Genomic DNA, 21,078 nt, shown 5'->3' on the forward strand with positions numbered 1-21,078 from the left:
AAATCTTCGTCCGCGAAGCCAAGCCAAAGATTAAAACAGAACCACAGCACCGCCTCTGTCCGGAGGGTGTAATTACAGCGTGACGTTTACATACATATTTGAAACAGTCATTGTAATTTATCATAGGTTAAAGATAACAGGAACTGCATGCAGATTTTTAATATATTAAAGGTATTTGGTGCTTTGTTTCACACTTAATTAGCACTTCTTTATAAATAGATACTCCCCAAAGCCCTCCCACCCCAAATTATTAACCCCTTCCCCCACCACTCCCACTGCTAGGATGGTCCTGACAGAGAAATTATTATACCACGAGGGCAATCAGAGCTAAATTTGTCCAGATTAGGACACGGGCTCTTCCTGACTCAACCCCCTGGCTGGCATGGGATCTGTCCACGATTTTCCTCTCGCGGGAATAACCATGGATTCACTTTCTCAGGCGTTGAGGTTCCACACCTTGTGGCAGTGGGAGCCATCAGAGGGCAGGGTGAGTTCACCGAGAATAACCTCCTCCTGACGAGGCTAGTATCGAACCTTTGGGGATCAGGCCTGAGACGTCAGTAATATATCTTTACCTGCTGAGTTCCTCCAGCATTTCTGTTTTTACTGAACCCTTGTCCGCGTTTGTAAGCCTTCAACCAATCTTCAATTTCCTGACCCCTCCCCATTTATTTTCCATCCCACCAACCCTGTTCTCAAAACCCAATCACGCCCCACCTGTAAGCCCTGTGTCCTTATTCAACCCAGCCCCTAGTAGTCCAAACCCTTTCAACAAATCCCTTCTCCCACACCCTACAGTTTCCTGTGTTCTAAATCCCTTCTATCAAACAAGTCTCCCTAAATCCCCTCCATTTACAACTCCCCCCTCCCCTTTGTACGTTGACCCATTTCCCTTGAAACCCCATATTCAGTCTAAATCCTGGCTGTTTTCCCTCCCACCCCCTGCACGTGGCATCCCCAATTTCCTTGGCATCACAGGAGATCACATGGTAGGATGTGGAACTGTGGCCTTTGTGGGCCTGGATCCACACTGAACCAGGTTTACTTCTGTGATGGGGGAATCTCTAGTGCTTGGGATGGGGTGTACAAGTCCAGAGTGGCCATGTTGCCCTCTTGATGCACTGTGTCCAGAGCTAGTGGTTTGGCTGCTGGCAAGATAAGACTTTCATTGATAAATGTCGACTGGTCATTGGATCAGCTTCGGCACTCCTGCTGTTAGTCTGCTTTGGGTCTTGATCCCGGGAGCTTGGCCCGGATTCTGCAACAGGATGGGAGAGGGAGAGAAGAGAGATGTCACACACATCAGAGCACATACGCACATATGCACAGGCACACATGGCTACACCCATTCATGATGCAGATGCACATGCACACGTAATGTATGCACACCCATGTATATGTACACACACACACACACACACACACACACACACACACACACACCCTCACCCTCCCCACTACCATGTGCTGAGACCCTGATGTGATCTTGAGACAGAATTTGTGCTGTTCCAGTGGTTGTCCAGATGTGGTTTTGCAGAGGTTTGATCTGCCTGGAACCACGTCTGATGCCGCACCCCACCCCGAACCTCCCCATCTCCCCACCCAACCCTCTAACCAGAATCAACCGCCGCCAATGAAAACGTACTTTGCTGTAATGTCCTTGATCTGTGCTCTCAGGAGCCCCAGGTATTGGTTAATCTGCACCTGGAAGGAAGCAGAGATCGCCATGAGATGGTGGTGGATTGTTCTGCCTTCCTCGATCCCTCTCGCTGAGATCAGTGCTCAGAATGGTGACATGGTGCAGACACTCAAAGGAGAACGAGGAGGAAAGTTCAAAGGCAGTTTTATTAGAGAGGGGTGGATGCCTGGAGCACAGAGCCAGGGGAGGTGGGATAAGAATGTGATCTTGAGGCTTTATCAGGTACTGGTGAGACCTCACAGAGCACTGGGAGCAGTTTTAGGAACGGATGTGCTGACGTTGGGGAGGGTTCAGAGGAGGTTCACAAGGGATGATTCTGGGAATGAAAGGGTTATCGTATGAGGAGCGTTGACAGCTCTTGGCCTGTACTCGTTGGGATTTAGGAGAATGAGGGAGGGGGATCTCATTGAAGCATTTTGAATGTTGAACAGAGTAGATGAGAAAGATTGTTTCCCCATGGTGGAAGAGTCTACTACAGAGGGCACAGCTTCAGGATTGAAGGGCATCCACTTAGAACAGAGACGAGGAGGAATTTCTTCAGCCAGAGGTGGTGAATCTGTGAATTTGTTGCCACAGGCAGTTGTGGAGGGTGGGTCATTGGGTGTATTTAAGGCAGAGATTGATGGGTTCTTGATTAGCCAGGGCATCAAAGATTATGGGGAGAAGGCAGGCAGTGGGCTGAGTGGGAAATGGATCAGCTCATGACTGAATGATGGACTGAATGGCTATTTCTCATGGTCTTAGGGTGGAACCAGCTGCTTCTTTTTAAAAAAAAATTCAGGACTGTCAGAGCAGCTGTAAAGGCAGGAGAGCTGGGTGTGGAGACACAGTGCTGCTCCGCAGGGTCCTACTGCATTGTCCTGACACTGATGGCTCCATAAAGGCTTAAATAGCCTGCTGGAGAAGCCAACTGTTTTTTTTAATCATTCTGTAATATCGGAGGTCTGTACCCAAGATGGCGGTGCCTGTGCTGGGCAGTGTACTCTGTGGGTAGCAGATTCCAGGAAGCAGCGGACTGGTGCAAGAACACCAGAAACAGTGAGAATGCCTGCTCTCCTCGGTGAGGAGAAGCAGGGGAGATGACCCTATCGGATAGTGACTATGGCAGCGGCCAGCGAGGGGCTTAGCAGCTGAAGGACCCACGCTGGCTGCTGGAAACTGGCTCATGGAACCAGGCATCGCAACTGGAATTGGAGAGGGTGCCAAGGGCAGGGTGGGGGGGCTCCCGGAGGACTTCAGGGGCTGAACGGCCTCCTGATCATGTCAGAGGTTGGGATCTGGAGCTCGGGTGGCCAATAGATTGAACAGGAGTCTGTGTGGCTGCGGGAATCACTGGAGGCTAATCCACGACGTGTCTCTGAAGGAGTCTCTTTTGCTTCTCTCTCTCTTGCACTGTAAGGGGCGCCAGGCAACACTCATGGTAACTCTATGTGTGTGTTGAGCAGGCAAAGGTTGACAGATTTTGTAGTACATGACAATAAAGGAAGCTTGAATGCGACATAAATGTTTAAGAGGCATTTAGATATTGGCATTTAGAGGTGGGGAAGAGAAGGACATAGGCCACGTGAAGGCAGATGGATAGCTCATCTTGGTCCAGACATTGTGGGCTGAAGGGCTTGTTCCTCTGGAGAGGGAGGAGGGAGGAAGAGGCAGGAGAGGGAGGGAGAGGGAGGAGAGGAGGGGAGTGAAGAAGGGACAAGAGGAGGCTAACAGGTAAGAGAACAAAGCTGAGATGATGGGAAGAGGTAGCTCTGAATGGATAGGAAAGGGGGCAGGGAGCTGGAGGAAAGGAAACAGAGGGACAGGGAGAGGGAGAGGGAGAGAGACGGGAGATGGAGAGGGAGAGAGATGGGAGATGGAGAGGGAGAGAGACGGGGAGATGGAGAGGGAGAGAGACGGGGAGATGGAGAGGAGAGAGACGGGGAGATGGAGAGGGAGGGAGACGGGAGATGGAGAGGGAGAGAGACGGGGAGATGGGGAGAGAGACGGGGAGATGGGGAGAGAGAGATGGGGAGAGAGAGAGATGGGGAGAGGGAGATGGGGAGAGAGAGATATATGGGGAGAGAGAGAGATGGGGAGAGAGAGAGATGGGGAGAGAGAGAGATGGGGAGAGAGAGAGATGGGAGAGAGAGAGATGGGAGAGAGAGAGAGATGGGGAGAGAGAGATGGGGAGAGAGAGATGGGGAGAGAGAGATGGGGAGAGAGAGATGGGGAGAGAGAGGGAGATGGGAGAGAGAGAGATGGGGAGAGAGATGGGGAGAGAGAGAGAGAGAGAGGGGGGGAAAGAGAGAGAGAAGGGAGGGAGAGAGAGAGAGGGGAGGGAGAGAGAGAGAGGGGAGGGAGAAAGAGAGAGAGGGGAGGGAGAGAGAGAGAGGGGGGGGAGAGGGGGTTAATGGAAACTAGAGAAGTTGACGTTGATGCCTTAGGATGGGGAGAGCCCAGACAGAATGGGTTTCCTGGGTCCAGGAAGAGCAGTTGGCTGAAACATGGGAGGAGAGCATGCACAGGAAGAGGCTGTGAATGGGGATTGGGGTGGGGGAGGGGGTGGTGAGTGGAATGGATCTTGCCATGGTGGAGAGGAGAGGAGGCCCCTGGTACTGACCTTGTGCTTCCTGTATATCAGGGGGACGATGAAGGTCCCGACCACCACTGCAAGAGGAAGAGAAAGGAGGTCAGGGTGTGTTAACCAGGGCAATTGGGCCTGGGTAAACCTCCCGTCACTGGCCCCCCGTGTGCCAGTGAACACTGGATGATTTAAATCGGACATCCATACATCAGGCTCATTGAGGACCCCAGGGTATGACCTTGACCTTCATGGAGTCAGGGAGGTGGTCCAGCCATGCAGTTCCCCAATCCTAGGGCAAGTAGCAGCCCCCCTCAGACACCCCCCTCTGCCACCTCATTGCTCAAGGTCTGAACCTGGTTTATGTTCCTCCCCAAGCGGCCAACCTGGTGACTGGCAGCCATCAGGAGTCAATCAGATGTTGCTCCAACCTTTGCACTTCCGTCACTCTCTTCCCTCCCCATTCCGCCAACCCATCGTTGTACCCCATCCTGTACCTATCCCTCATGCTGGCCAATCAGAAGAAGTGCAGCACCTGTGGGATCTTATTGGCTAACGCCACATGGCAGCGACTTGGAAAGGCCAGGGCCAATATTCACACACTCACTGACTTGCTGGAGATGCCAGCGGAAAATCCAGAGTCGTACAAAAGGACACGGGATGGTTGTGCACGAATCACAGAAGGTTGGTTTGTAGGTGCAGCAGGTTATCAGGAAGGCAAATGGAACATTGGCTTTCATTGCTGGAGGGGTTGAATTTAGGAGCAGGGAAGTTTCTGCTGCAACTGGACCAGGTCTTGGTGAAGCCGCATCTAGTGGGGCTTCATGTAGTTCTGGTCTCCTGACCTGAGGAAGGATGGACTGCCTTTGGAGGTGGTGCAGAGGGGGGTTCACCAGGTTGATTCCAGGGATGAGGGGGTTGGCCTATGAGGAGAGATTGAGTCGTCTGGGACAGTACTCACTGGAATTCAGAAGAATGTGAGGGGATCTTATTAAAACATATAAAATTTAAAATTATGAAAGACAGAGATAAGATAGTAGATAAGTTGTTCCCATGGGTGGGAGAGAACTAGGGGACACAGCCTCAAGATTCAGGGGAGTAGTGTGTTCCCAGGGTGGGGGGAGGCACCCAGCTTTGCATTGTTGTGTGGTGGATGTTCTTTGTTCTCAAAAAAAAAAAAAAAAAAAAATTCAGGGGAGTAGATTTAGGATGGAGAATGAGGAGGAACTGTTTTTCCCAGAATCTGTGGAATTCGCTGCCCATTGAAGCAGTGGCAGTGACCTCAGTGAATATATTTAAGGCAAAGATTTTTACATAGTAAAGGAATTGAGGGATATGGGGAAAAGGCGAGTCGGAGGAGATGAGCCGATCATCAGATCAGCCATGATCACATTGAATGGCAGAGAAGGGCTCGATGGGCCGGATGCGACGCCTGCCTGCTCCTGTTTCTTATTTAAGTCCAGAACAAATCCAAACCCATCTCAGGAAATCCGGAACAAATGTAGAGCCATCGCAGGGAGTGCAGTGTGGCAGCCAAGCCTGTCCCTTACCCAGAATGGTGAGGGTGAGTCCGTTGAACAGTGCCCCGATGTACGTCAGTAACCACAGCAGGACCCCAAACTGGGAGGGGGAAGAAAGAGAGAGAGAGAGAGAGAGAGAGAGAGAACAGTCAGAACCACACTACCGTCACATAGCCACGCAGAATGGGAGCTCTCTGGCCCACTGTTACTCGCTGATTGGCCGAGATATGCAGGCAATCCCACTGACCCGCCATATCTTTCCTAGGGTCTCCTTCCCTTTTACATTGGAAGATTCTGGGTGTGAGGTACAAAGGATTGGATTATTGTGGAGAGACAACATTGTGGACTGAAGGGCCTGTACTGGGCAGTGATAGGTTCTCTGTGTTCTATTGGAAACCTGAGGTGGAGAGTGATGTACAGAACCGTACTGCATAATTTACTCTGTTCATGGACTCCCTGACCACCTGTCTCTTCTGCGGCCGGGAGAAAACAGTGTACTGTGTGTACACAGATTGGGAGTAGTCAGAAGGGCCTGCTCCTCAAGTTGTGGCCATGTTTGAGCCTCCACGCTCCTGATCTCCAGACACCCAGTGAAGAGGACGTTGCTCATGGGATCCCCTAGTAGGTTTGCTCCTGGGCCTGGCCGGGATAGCGACTCATGAGGTCCAGGCAGCGGGCAGTCGAGGGTTCGGCCCAGGCTGACTGCCTGCCCATCTCTCCGGGTTACATCAGAGCCTACGTGTCCCTGGAGAAAGAGCATGTGGTGTCCACAGGTATGACAGGGGATTTCTGGATCTAGTTGGGCACCACAGGGGCTCGTGTGTGTCCTGGACAGTGAATAGTGTGTAACTGGAAGCACTGTATTAATATGATTTCTAGTAATCGCTGAATAAACTACCTTCACTAAAGGAGAATACTGTCCCCTTACAAACAGGCAGTCAATGAAGAAAAGTGACTGTCGCAGACTCCAGGGGAGGAGCGGACAGGTGCTGGCACTGGAAACTGTGAGAACACCTCCCCACCCCTCCACATTGAGAAAGGGAAGCAGAGGACACGACCCCACAGGGAAGGTGACCACAGCGGCGGACCAGTGAGGGGCTCAGTGGATGAGGGACCCACACGGGCAGCGGGCAACTTACAGTCTGGGGCTCCCGCGCGGGCTGTTGGACGCCAGCTCAGGGAACCAGGTATCAGAATCGGGATCCAAGAGGGCGCTGACGGCTTCCTGTTCGTGTGGGAGGTTTGGATCTGGAGCTCAGGCGGCCGATGTGCGGCTGCAGAGGCTGCGAGAGAACTAGAGGCGAATCCACGGACACTCGGTGACTCTGAAGGGACTCCCTTTGGCTTCCCTTTCTCTCACTGTAAGGGGTGCTGGGAACACGAATGGTGAATCTTTGTCTGCCTTATGACAGGCTAAATGAAATTTCGTGTAATATTAGATTTTCTGCTTTATTCCATGACAATAAAAGAATCTTGAATTGCTGAGTCACTTTTTCTTTGCTCTAGAAGAGTGTATTTATAATTTGTCTTTTTTTTAATTTATTTCCTCTTTTTAATTAAAATGCCCTATTGTATTGATTATATTTTTAGTTGTTTTTGTAGTTCTCTTTACAAAGTACCCGTTCAGCTGCAGTGAGTTGGAATGTCGTTGCATTTGTGCGTTGTACGTGTATGACAGCATTATCAGTGACGCATAAACCATTTGCTGGTTTAATTCGTCTCTCTTCATCCTCTGTCCACCACCAACTCTCAAAGTGCACTTTATACAGCAAACTCTAGTTTTACCTTTGCCAAATAAAGGACACTCTTCACCTCCTGAGTTTCTCCAGCTTTGCGTTTTTAAGTTTCATAGTGCTGGATAAAACAAAACTGTTCAATCTCTCCCTCTTCTCCCACTGATATAGACTGAGCTCCCATCCATTGCAGACATTTATATAAGACACTGCCTCAAGAGGGCAGCCAACCTCATAACCTGGTCACAACTTCTTCTCAATGCTCCCTTCAGGCAGATGGCAGTGATCAGGCCCTTGAACCTCCCTGTACCATCCTACCTGTAATCTACTCCAGGACCACCCTAACTGTAAACTACTCCAGGACCACCCTAACTGTAAACTACTCCAGGACCACCCTACCTGTAAACTACTCCAGGACCACCCTAACTGTAAACTACTCCAGGACCACCCTAACTGTAAACTACTCCAGGACCACCCTAACTGTAAACTACTCCAGGACCACCCTAACTGTAAACTACTCCAGGACCACCATACCTGTAAACTACTCTAGGACCACCCTAACTGTAAACTACTTCAGGACCACCCTAACTGTAAACTACTCCAGGACCACCCTAACTGTAAACTACTCCAGGACCACCCTAACTGTAAACTACTCCAGGACCACCCTACCTGTAAACTACTCCAGGACCACCCTAACTGTAAACTACTCCAGGACCACCCTAACTGTAAACTACTCCAGGACCACCCTAACTGTAAACTACTCCAGGACCACCCTACCTGTAAACTACTCCAGGACCACCCTAACTGTAAACTACTCCAGGACCACCATACCTGTAAACTACTCTAGGACCACCCTAACTGTAAACTACTCCAGGACCACCCTACCTGTAAACTACTCCAGGACCACCCTAACTGTAAACTACTCCAGGACCACCCTAACTGTAAACTACTCCAGGACCACCCTAACTGTAAACTACTCCAGGACCACCCTAACTGTAAACTACTCCAGGACCACCCTAACTGTAAACTACTCCAGGACCACCCTACCTGTAAACTACTCCAGGACCACCCTAACTGTAAACTACTCCAGGACCACCCTAACTGTAAACTACTCCAGGACCACCCTACCTGTAAACTACTCCAGGACCACCCTAACTGTAAACTACTCCAGGACCACCCAAAGATCTGTCTGTGCCATTGAAACATCAAAAGGTTCAACAACGCCTTCACTTTCTCAGAAAATTAAGAGGTTAAGCCTGCCCCACTTGTCCCTCAACAACTTCAGCAGGTGCGTCATTGAGAGCATCCGAGCTGAGTACATCCCAGCATGGGAGCTGCTCTGTTCAAGATCGGAAGAAGCTGTAGAACGTGGTGAAGGCAGCTCAGGACATCCCCAAACCATGGACACCGTCTACATCTCCCACTGCCCTGGAAAGGCAGCCGACACACTGAAGGACCCATTACAACCCGGACACACACTCTCCTTCCACCTCCCATCTGGGAGATGGCTCAAAATTGCATAGCTGCTTCAAAAGATAGTTTGCTCCCCACAGCCATCAGGCTCTTGAAAGATCCTCATATTAATGTTCCCACATTGTTCTGTACTAACTGATCTTTCACGGCACCAAAATGTGCTCTATCTCTTTTTATTTTATATCAGTATCCATGTTAGAGTTGAGTTGCTGGACTGCTCAGAGAATGAACCTTTCTCATTGGACCAGGTATAGCCTGAAAATAAATCTGACCCCACCAGTACTGTACCCGGTGTTACACAGTGACAGGCCTGTCCCCACCAGTACTGTACCCCAGTGTTACACAGTGACAGGCCTGTCCCCACCAGTACTGTACCCCAGTGTTACACAGTCACAGGCCTGTCCCCACCAGTACTGTACCCCAGTGTTACACAGTGACAGGCCTGTCCCCACCAGTACTGTACCCCAGTGTTACACAGTGACAGGCCCGTCCCCACCAGTACTGTACCCAGTGTTACACAGCGACAGACCCGTCCCCACCAGTACTGTACTCCAGTGTTACACAGTGACAGGCCTGTCCCCACCAGTACTGTACCCCAGTGTTAAACAGCGACAGGCCCGTCCCCACCAGTACTGTACCCGGTGTTACACAGTGACAGGCCTGTCCCCACCAGTACTGTACCCCAGTGTTACACAGTGACAGGCCTGTCCCCACCAGTACTGTACCCCAGTGTTAAACAGCGACAGGCCCGTCCCCACCAGTACTGTACCCGGTGTTACACAGTGACAGGCCTATCCCCAGAGTTTGGTTCTTCAGTGTTACGCATTCTGCCACAGCCCTTCCAACACTCTCTCTCACCTTCAGTGAGTCAAGCAGATCCTCGACCAGGATTAGCCGGCGGAGATGGTTAATGGTGCTGGTGAAGTAATACACCGTTGTTTCTGAATACTTCCGCAACTGCTCCTGTGTGAGGCTGATGTCCAAATCAAAATAGCTCCTGTGGAGAAGGGGAGGAAGAGAGAGCTGGGTTAGAGGGTGGTGAGGGCATTGGGAATGGGTGGGTCGATGTTGGGGGTGGGGGTGGGGAAAAGAGAGAGAGTGTGTGTGAGAGAGCGTGATGGAGAGCCAGGACTACATTACCCATCCAGTGACTCGATCACTAGTTTACCCTGCAACACACAAACATGCTGGAGAAAGTCAGCATGTCCCACAGCATTCATAGCAGGTAAAAGGCAAGGGTCCAGGCCTGAATCATTCGCTGCCTTTTACTTCAGGATCACAACTCATTGTCATGAGTCACAACATTTGTTGTTTTGAACTTTAATGCTGCCACAAAACAGCAAATTTCAACTTTTTCATCTCTCTCTCCATCTGTCTCTCTCTCTCCCCTCATCTGTGTCTCTCCATCTCTCTGTCTATCTCTCCTCCCCTCTCTCTCTTCTCTCTCCCACTCTGTTCTCTGTGTGTGTGACCATCTCTCTCTGTCCATCCTGTGGAGGCTGCATGACCGGCGAATGTTCTCCAGTGGGGCACTAGACCCCGGTGTTCGCAGACTCCTGTTTAACTCCCCTTGTTACACTAATCAGTGCACCAGAGAGTGCCTGCACTATTCCTCTCTCTTATCTTCCAGAAGGATAACTGAATATTATCTCTCTATATTCATTGCCTGTTTTTTTTAAAAGTACCTGTTAGGCTGCAGCTAGAATTTCAGTGGAAGTGTACAATGTGTATGATGGTGCATCAATGGGGTGGGGGGGTGGGGGAATAAATGCCTCCTTGCAACCCCTCTGATGCTGGGATAGTTACTCACTGGAATGGATGGAGCTCCTGTGTTTTGTAGATGAGGTGTAAGACAGACGTGTAGAGTCGGAGGCTGATGGTGACGGAGAGGACGGACCAGGGCCAGGTATGCCAGCGACACTGACGCAGCTGAATTGGGTGAGGGAGAAAGAGAGCAAGGATGATGGCCCCGAAGAGCGTCCCTGTTGTCTTCACGTCCCTCCAGTACAGTAGGTCGATCACTGCGGGGAGAGAATATGGCAGCCATTAAATCATGGCCCTCTGCACAGACTGATTCCACTCCTTCCTGCGCAGATGCTGCCCATCCTGATGGGTTGTCTCGGTCCTCTCTGTCTCCCATCCCCTTATCCAGACGGTGGGGGGGGGGGTGTGCCCAGGGTGTGGGGAGATCAACTCGGGTGGGGGGGGGAGGGGGGAAGCAACCGTCTCTGAAGATGGTGGGAGGCAGAGAAACATGCTGGGGGTGAGGGTTAGGAGGTGAGGAGAGACGGCTCTGAGTGGATATGTGGAGGGGATGGTGGGGGGGGGGGTGCGATTGCCTCTGGGGGGAGAGGGGGAGAGGAGACCTGCTCTGGGGGGATAGGAGGGGGGTGTGAGTGGCTCCAGGGAGAGGGTGGGAGGAAAGGGGGAGCGTTGGCTCTGGGTGGCTTGAGTGATGACACTGGCTCTGGAAGGTGGCTCTTGGCAGGGTGGGGGGTGGTCGAGCCAATGTTTTGAACAAACTGCAGCTCACCTTGGTGAAGGCGGGCTCTCCGGTTTCCATTAACCCACCCCCCCCATGAGTCTTTATCCCATCCTTCTGTCTCCTTTCCTCCAGCTCCCCTTCCCTCTCCATTCAGACCCACCCCCTCCCCATCCCTTCTCAGCTTCTTTTACCCTCCCACCTGTGTTCTCCTGACTTACCCGTTGCCCTGAGCTCCTCCCCCCTTCCTCCCTCCTCCCCTTCCTCCTCCTCCCCCTTCCTCCCTCCTCCCCTCCCCTTCTTCCCTCCCTTGTCCCTTCCTCCTCTCCTCTCTTGCCCTTCCTCCTTTCCTCCCTCCCCTCCCCTTCCTCCTCCTCTTCCTCTCCCTCTCCTTCGCTCCTCTTTCTCTCGCCTGTCCTTCCTCCCTTCTCCCTTCCTCCTCTCTCTCCTCCCTTCCTCCCTCCCCTTCTCTCCTCCCTCCTCCTTTCCTCCCCTTCCTCTCCACTCCTTTCCTCCCCCTCCTCACCTGTCCTTTCCTTCCTTCCCCCTCCCTCCTCTCCTCCCCTGCCCCTCCCTCCCTTCCCTCCCCCCCTTCCTCCCCTGCCCCTTCTTCTCTGATGCTTCATGGCATCGTCATTAACACCAGGTTTTTTTAAATTGGAAAACATTTATTTCTTGTTGTGTCAGATCAATAGACTCGGCTTCAGGAGAGAGGAGAACGAGGGGCATAGCAATTGAGAGCAACAGTTTTTACTCACGAGAGGGCATGGGACCCCGGGTTCAAAGTCTCATCAAAAGGTGACACCTTTGACCCTGAGACAACCCCTCAGCCCCAACGAAATGTCATCCCCACCGAGCCCACCCATCCCCAATCCAACAGCCATCAGATCAATGGGAGAGTTTTCCCAAACAGCAGAAGGCAGAACAACTCCTTCCACTCAGGCAGCCTATGCTATGGTTCCCCACAGACACTCCACATAGACTTATGTAAGAAACAGGAGCAGGAGTCCACATAGACTTATGTAAGAAACAGGAGCAGGAGTTGGCCATTCTGCTCGTCGAGCCTGCTCCACCATTCAATGTGATCATTGCCGATCTGATGATCGGCTCATCTCCACCGACCTGCCTTTTCTCCATATTCCTTAATTCCCCTACTGTGTAAAAATCTATCCAACCTTGCCTTAAATAGATTTACTGAGGTCGTCTCTACTGCTCCAATGGGCAGCAAATTCCACAGATTCCCCACCCTCTGGGAAAAGCAGTTCCTCCTCATCTCCGTCCTATATCTATTCCCCTGCATCTTGATGTTTTGTCCCCTAGTCCTGGTCTCCCCCACCCATGGGAACAACTTATCTACCTCGATCTTACCTATGCCTTTCATAATTGTATACGTTTTAATAAGATCCCCTCTCATTCTTCTAAAGTCCACCGAGTACAACCCCAGACGACTCAATCACTCCTCATAGGCCAACCCCCTCATCTCTAGAATCAACCTGGTGAATCCTGTCTCCACTGCCTCCAAAGTCAGTCCATCCTACCTCGAGTAAGGAGACCACACAGTTCCCCAGATGTGGCCTCACCAGGACCTGGTCCAGTTGCAGCAGAAACCCCCCTGCTCCTAAATTCAAACCCTCCAGCAATGAGGGCCAACATTCCATTGGCCTTCCTGATAACCTGCTGCACCTACAAACCAACCTTCTGTGATTCAGACACAAGCCCTCCCACATCCTTCTGCGTGGCCACAAGCTGCAATTGCTCACCACTTAAATAATAATCTGATCTTCCATTCTTCATCCAAAGTGGATAAGCTCACATTTGCCAACATTGTACTCCATCTGCCAGACCCTTGCCCACTCACTTAACCTATCTATATCTCCCTGCAGACCCTACATCTTGACTGCACAATTTGATTTTCCACTCAATTTTAGATACACTACACTCTGTCACCTCTTCCTGATCGTTTATGTACATCATGAACAGTTGCAGGCCCAGCACCGACCCCTGTATCGCCCTGCTCTCCACCGAATACCAACCAGAAAACCATCCCTGCACCCCAACTCTCTGCTTTCTATTGGTTAACCGATCATTTCTCCTCATCATTCATTCTCATCTTCTGTACAAGTCTTTTCTGCAGCACCTTGTGGAACGCCTTTTGGAAATCCAGGTGAACAACGTTCATCTGCTCCTCTCTGTCTACCCCGCTCGTTGGAGATCTTCATCAGAACCCCAGCACCTTGGAGGGGTGGGAGGGTCCTCATGGACTCAAAGTCCAAGGGGTGGGGGGTGGGGAGCCCTGCAGCCTTGCACCTATGGGATCTGCTCTGAAGCAAGGAGAGGGGACCCACCCCACTTGAGAATACAAATGAGGAGTCAGAGCCAGGTCATTCAGGGTCCCTGGATCAAGAGTTTTGAGGCCTGCATGTCCAACGTCACCAGGAGACGAGTAGTAATCTAACCCTGTCCCTGGAAGGGGTCTGGTCTCGGCCAGCATTCCGAATCAAGAGCATTCCCCAGAGCTATGATTAGACGTCGCCAGGGGTAACCAGTGGGGGCTGGGATGTCGGAGGGACAGCTGGTGCAGATCAAGTTGCAAAGACGAGAAAAAGGGTTCTCCCCCCCCTCCTCCCCATCACCCCTGCAAACAGGCTAGCATGGAGTGGAGATAGCAGAGAAACCCCGGGCAAAAGAAATAACTCCCCCCACCCACCCCATCCAGCGAGGCAACCGGATCATCGGGGGACACAGAGGGAATCCGGGTCGCAGCTTGGGGCGGTCCCAGTCCGAGAGCCTCGGAGACACCGGCTTGGGATGACACCCTTCTCTCCGCCAACGTCCCGGAAGCACCCACGGACGTGGCCACCCCTACCCTCAAAATCTGCGAGGGGGACCTCACCTTTCCACCCCATGATCTGCACCGTTTCTCCCTCGCTGGGAGCAGCTCCAGAGGACAGGCGATGTCTGCTGGCTTATCCGGATCTGTGTCAGGACTGCCCACATACCGCCACCCCAACCCCCCCCCCCCCCCACCTTGCAGCTCGCACCATGATACGTTAACCCCTCATGGTCTGAGACTCCTCTCAGTCCCGATGCAGGCAGCCAAGGCAGAGATCCAGCAACGTCTCAACCTTCACTGCATTTCCATAGCACCTTTCAAACGTGCAGGGCTTTACAACAGAGGAATAAGGAGAGAGAACGTTTGTGGAATTCAAGGACAGATTATTGCCACTGTTATTTTTTTAAAATTTAGACGTACAGCATGGTTACAGGCCATTTCGGCCCACGAGTCCGTGCCGCCCAATTAACCTACATCCCCAATTTGTTTTTGAATGGTGGGAGGAAACTGGAAGCCCCAGGAAAAGGCACGCAGACATAGGGAGAACGTACAAATTACTTATAGACAGCGCGAGATTCGAACCCCATTCTCGATCACTGGCGCTGTAAAGGCGTTGCACAAACACTACACTAACCGCGCTGCCCCGAACTGGACCTCAAGCCAGTAAATTAATTGTTGCCTCTTCCACATACTGATCTCTCTCTGTAATTTTGAGCTTCAGTCCTGTGTATTACACATTGTACTATGCGTGAGATGTCTAACAGGTCTGCTTGCAAACAACCTCTATCACCGCATCTTGGTACACGTAACAATAAATATTCAGCAGGTCGAGCAGTGTCACCAGAGAGGACCCTCATTGAGAATTTGAAGGCAGATTATTCCACACATCAACATTAAATCTCTCTCTCTCCACAGATACATGCTGACTTGCTGAATGTAACCAGCACTTTTGGGTTTTATTTCAGATTTCCAGCATCTGCCGGCTTTTATTTTAATTTCCATCCATAACCAAGAGAGTCTCTCCCCCCCACCCCACTCCACTAAGTGTCTGTGGATTCACCTCCAGCACTCCTGCAGACCCCACAGCCTCATAGAGTCTAGGGCAAACCATCGGCCACCACTGAAGAGTAACCACTGTGGCAATGTGCCGGGTTAATTGTGAACGTCGTGATCCACAGAGATCAGGTGACAATGGCCGAAAGAGTTCTCTTCGTCCTCAATATTGACGAGTTATCCAAGAAGAAACCCCTCTCCCAGCCTCTGCTCTCAGACACGGGATCTGCTCTGTCCCATGGAAGTCCGATGAGCCACTCTAAACATGGCGTCTCTGAGCTGACCGAGGGCCTCAGGCTCAATCTTTTGTTCAGATTCAAATACAAAATGACAAAAACACTCAGTCAAGAGAAAAAAAAACCCACCAAAGTTAAGGTTTTAGGTCAACGACCATTCATCTGAATTCCAGATCATTGATTTGATGCATGGACTCGGCCCGAGAGGGTCTCTCCACAGCTGCCACTTGACCTGCTGGATTTTATTTCAGATTTCTGGTCTCCTCATTACAGGAAGGTGCAGAGATTTACCAGGATATTGCAGGGATTGGAGAGCATGTCTTATGAAGCAAGTTTGACAGATTTTCTCTTTCGAGAGAGGAAGGGCGAGGGGTGACTTAATAGAGGTGTACCAGATTATAAGGGGCTTAGATAGGATGGACAGCCAGTGCCTATTTCCAGGGGTGACAATAGCTAATACCAGAGGACATCAGTTTAAGGTGAGGGGAGGAAAGTTTAGGGGAGATGTCAGAGTTAAGTATTTTTTATTTTTTTTTACAGAGAGTGGTGGGTACCTGGAATGCATTACCCGGGGTGGTGGTGGAGGCTGGTACAATGCGACGCTGTTACAGCGCCAGGGACCAGGGTTCGAATCCTGCACTGCCTGTAAGGAGTTTGTACATTCTCCCCGTGACTGCATGGGTTTTCCCTGGGGGCTCTGGTTTCCTCCCACCCTTCAAAAATGTACTGGAGGTTGTAGGTCAATTGGGTATAATTGGGCGGCATGGCTCGTGGGATGGTAGGGCCTGTAACAGTGCTGTATGCCTGAATTAAATATTAAGAGGCTCTAGCTAGATAGATAGATGAGTATGGAGGGATATCTGTCTGGTACAAGCAGCAGAATTTTAGTTTGATTTGGACATGGTGTACAGCACAGACAGGTGGCCAAATGGCCTCTTCTGGTTCTGTACTGTTCCATGTTTTTGGCCCACAAGTCAGTGACACCCAATTAACCTACAACCCCTGGTACGTTTTGAACGGTGGGAGGAAACCGGGGCCCCTGGAGGAAACCCACACAGATGCTGGGATAACGTACCAACTCCTTACAGTCAGCCTAGTCCTGATCGTTAGCGTGGTAACAGTGCTGCACGAACCGCTACGCCAACTGTGCCAGCTCAGACAATTTCTCTGCAATGTCTATTCTGTGCAGAAACTTACATTCCAACAGCGTCCCCCAAGCCTGTGAACTCTGGCACCTAGACAGATCCAGGGTGGGAGGAACGAGGGAACACCACCACCTGCAGCTTCCCCACCACTATCCCATCTCCCATCCTTCAGCATCCTAAAACTTCTGCCCTGACTGGGGTGGGGGTGGGGGGGGTGCGGGAAGTATATTCCAGGATAGAAATAGGCCCTTCAGCCCTTTTAGTCTGTGTCAAATTTTTCTGCCTAGTTCTTTCCCTTAACCCCTCCTCCCCCAGAGAGGGTTCTGCCCCCGCCTGCCTTGAGCGGTGCAGCGGTACCCGGAGAGGGTTCTGCCCTCCTGCCGGTGAGGACGGGTTGGGGGTACAGGGTGGCATGAAGGAGCGGGACCGTCTCCGGGTGAAGGTGGGTCAGGGGCACGGGTGGGTCAGACCCCTCTGCAGAGATTTCGGATCGCACACTGGGCAGGATCTGGGCTCCACAACCGGTCCCATCAGAGCAGCTGCTGCCTCCCGGGCTCTCCGTCCATCTTCACTCTGTCGTCTGCTTCTGCCTTTCCGGCCACCCCCTGCAGCGCCTTTTGTCCTCGTGGCTCCCCAGAGGCTCTCCCAGCCCCCCTCCCCCAAACCCAAACTGTCACTCCATACGCCCGCTGTCAATGCCAGCTCCTTGACATCTGCACATTACCGATGACCCAGTCCCAGTCTCTCACACCTCTCCCACCCTTTGTCTCAGCACTTTATCTTCTTCTGTCTCTCTCCCATTCCCTCTCTCTGACCATTTGTTCCTTTGTGTGTATCGCTCTTTGTCTTATTCCCTTTCTCTCTCCTGGTCCCTCTCCCCCATTTCTCCTTCTCCGTTTCCTCTTTCCTTGTGTCTCCATCGCTCTGTAACCGCCTCTCTCTCTCTCTCTCTCTCCCTCGTTCTCTCTCTGTGGCTCTTTCACCCTTATCTCTCTTTCTCAGTTTCCGTGTCACCCACTTTGTTCTCCCGTCTCTTTCCTTGTCTCTACCTGTCTCGACCCACCGTCTCACCCCCCTTAGTCAGCTCGTGTCTCCCTCCCCCTATCCGTGATTCAGTCTGCCCCTGCTCCCACTAACTTTCTGCCTCAGTCTGCCTCTGACCCCCCCCCCTCACCTTCTCTCATTCTCCATATGGTCTTCCCGTGTCCCCCGCCTCTCTCTCCCCCTCCTCCTCCTCTGTCTGTCTCTACCTTCCCTCCCCCTCTCACTGTCTGCCTGTCTCTCCCTTCCTTCCCTCTCTCTCTCCCCGTGTCTGTCTCTCTCTCCCTTCCCTCCCCCTCTCCCTGTCTGCCTGTGTGTCTCTCTCCCTTCCCTCTCCCTCCCTCTCTCCCTTCCCTCCCTGTCTCTCTCTCCCTTCCCTCCCCCTCTTCCTGCCTGCCTGCTCTCCCTTCCCTCCCCCTCTCCCTGCCTGCCTGCTCTCCCTTTCCTCTCTGTCTTTCCCTTTCCTCCCTCTCTCTCCCTTCTTTGTCTCTCTCCGTCTGCCTGTCTCTCTCTCCCTTCCCACCCCCTCTACCTGCCTGTCTCTCTCTCCCTTCCATCCCTCTCTGCCTGTCTCTCTCTCCCTTCCATCCCTCTCTGCCTGTCTCTCTCTCCCTTCCATCCCTCTCTGCCTGTCTCTCTCTCCCTTCCATCCCTCTCTGCCTGTCTCTCTCTCCCTTCCCTTCCTCTCTCCCTGTCTCTCTCTCTCTCCCTTCCCCCCCTCTCTCTCTCTCTTTGTCTCTCAGCCTCCCTTTGTCTGCCTTTCCCTCGATATCCCGTCCCCCCGAGTTCTCACACACAGCCAGCCATGGTCCGTACCCTTTTCCCTGCGGAGGATCGAGTTCCACATGCACTCCATCCCGGGGCACTCAGACCGGATCTCCATGTTGAGCCTGCCTTGAGCGGTGCAGCGGTACCCGGCTGAGCAGGGCTGGGGCAGCGATGCTGGAGCTGGCCAAGAGCAGCCTGCTGCAGTATCCCCCACCGCCAATCACACAGCGATAGAGCGTTGCCCAGCAACACCCTCCTAGCACCAGTTTAACCCTTTCCATGCTGCAATGTAACAGCGCAGACGGTCACTCTGGCTGGGTTTGGGACCAGCAGATTGTAGTTAGAACAGACAGTAAATGCTGGAGGAACTCAGCTGACTTGGCAGTCCGTTATCTACATTGGGTGGGAGGGAAGAGGAGAAAAAAGCTGGGCTGTTGCGATCTCTGGATGGAGGGGTTGGAGGAAAGGAGGCAGAGGGATAGGGGAGGTGGAGAGAAATGTTTATTCCTTCCATCCCATCCCTCCTCATCGGGCTGGTTTGAGGTAAAGATACATGACCGACGATTCGGGCCTGAGCCCTTCTTCAAAGTGTAAGCAAAAAGCAGGCAGATGCCTCAATAAAAGTTGGGGAGAAAGGGAGAAGAATGGGAGGGGGGATTCACCCAAAAGGTGTTAATTGGATGAGAGGAGAGTCTCTGTAAAAGGAGGCAGAGGGATAAGGGAAGGGGGAGAGAGAGAAATTGAAAGAAGTCTAACGATCTTTCACAATGACACAGTCCTTTCAGCCCATCGAGTCTTTGCAAGCCCACTGAGCAATCTCCATTCCCCATTCATTTTCCCAGTAATATCACCTCCCCCCCTCCACCCCCACCAACCCCTCCCTTTCTACCAAGAGGGGCCAATTAGCCAACAAACTTACAGTGTGAGAGTGAGCTGGGGGGATAGGTGACGGGGAGTGGGGGAGAGAAGGGGGGTGCAGGGGTTTAACAGAAACCGGAGAAGTTGATGTCAATGCCATCGGGTTGGAGGGTGCCCAGATGGAAGATGGGGGTTCATTTCTCTGAGAATCAAAGTCAGATTCAAAATGAGGAATCGGTTGTACGAGGACCAAAAGTGAGAAGTGCTTTGTGCTGCGAGTGGTACGTTGCCTCTTCAGTGATCAGCAATGTGAACACTGGAGAGGCACATCCTGGGTATGAAGGGAATGGCAGGATATTGGTCCGTGCAGGAAGGTGGTGCTGAAGGAAGAAGATCAGCCACGAAGAGGGAACAGGTAAGAAGGGCTGAATGGCCTCCTCCTTGCATCTATTCCTGTGGCCTTCCCTGTGCTTTAGAAGAAAGTTTCAAGTGCCACGATGTACTATTTCAGGAACAGTGCCCTCCCCTTCTCAAGGGTCTCGGTGACATTCCAAAAGTACTTGGAGCAGATAACTCCGATGTGGCCAACGCAGTGATTTATAAGGTTAGTTAGGCACGGCTCCCACCAACTTCAGCACTCTATTAATACCATCCAGGGTCACACACACCACTCCAGGATATCCCTCCCAGTGTAACCCTTTCACTGCCAGGTCCCCCACACCAACCCAGTGTAACCCTTTCACTCTCAGTTCTCCCACACCGACCCAGAGTAACCCTTTCACTGCCAGGTCTCACACACTGACCCAAAGATGGGAAAACTGTGGGAAAAGAGAAATGGGAGGGGCTGCCACTAATTATGGAACAGAGGAGGCAGAAGGGAGATTGAACTGTGCCTTGTGAAACTTCAAGAGGCTCAGACACAGGTAATCAGGGAACCCTCTTTCTCTAAGATGCAGTAACTGAGTCCCACAGATTTTAAACCAGGCCTTCATGTTAAATGCCTTAATAAATTTTATTCTGTACACTCAATTAACAGGAAAGTTGGGGTTCAACACACAAACATACTGGAGAAACTCAGCAGGTCACGCAGCATCCATAGGAAGTAAAGGGTTACAAATGTTTCAGGCCTGGGCCCTTCGTCAGGTATGAATGGAGAGCAGGCAGGTGCCTGGGGAGAGGAGTGGGTGGGGACGGGGGCAGAAGCTGCATGCTAGCTCTACACTTATCGAGGATAAGAAGCGTCCTTCAGATGTGTGCTTTCACCTTGGCCCCAGCCGCCAACAGGCCAGAGCCACCAACGCTTCTGAAAGAGAAAGGCTTCTACTTGACTGTGATCAACTCAACCCACAAATTAGAAGAACACCACTTCATATTCCATCTGGGCTCTCTGCAATCAAACAGCATTAACATCGACCTCTCCAGTTTCCATTAACCCCCTCCCCCAGTTTCTCTCTCTTTCTCCAACCCTCTCTCTCTCTCCTTTCCTCCAGCTTCCCATTCCCTTCCCTTCCCTCTGCATTTAGAGCTACCCCCTCCTCATCACCTCAGCATTGTTCAATTCCACCCTCCCACCTGTATCCACCTATGACCTGTTAGTCTGACCTCCTCCCCTGCCCCTTCCTCCCTCCTCTCCTCCACTCCCCTGCCCCTTCCTCCCTCCTCTCCTCCACTCCC

At 51.9% G+C, this 21,078-nt stretch overlaps 1 pseudogene; it reads right to left on the reverse strand.

The window, feature by feature from the left end:
• Window positions 1–257: 257 nt before the first annotated feature.
• Window positions 258–21,078, reverse strand: part of LOC138747905 (reticulon-2-like) — a 41,057-nt pseudogene continuing 20,236 nt past the window's right edge.

This window comes from Narcine bancroftii, chromosome 13, assembly GCF_036971445.1.
Source record: "Narcine bancroftii isolate sNarBan1 chromosome 13, sNarBan1.hap1, whole genome shotgun sequence".
NCBI classification, from domain to species: Eukaryota; Metazoa; Chordata; class Chondrichthyes; order Torpediniformes; family Narcinidae; genus Narcine; species Narcine bancroftii.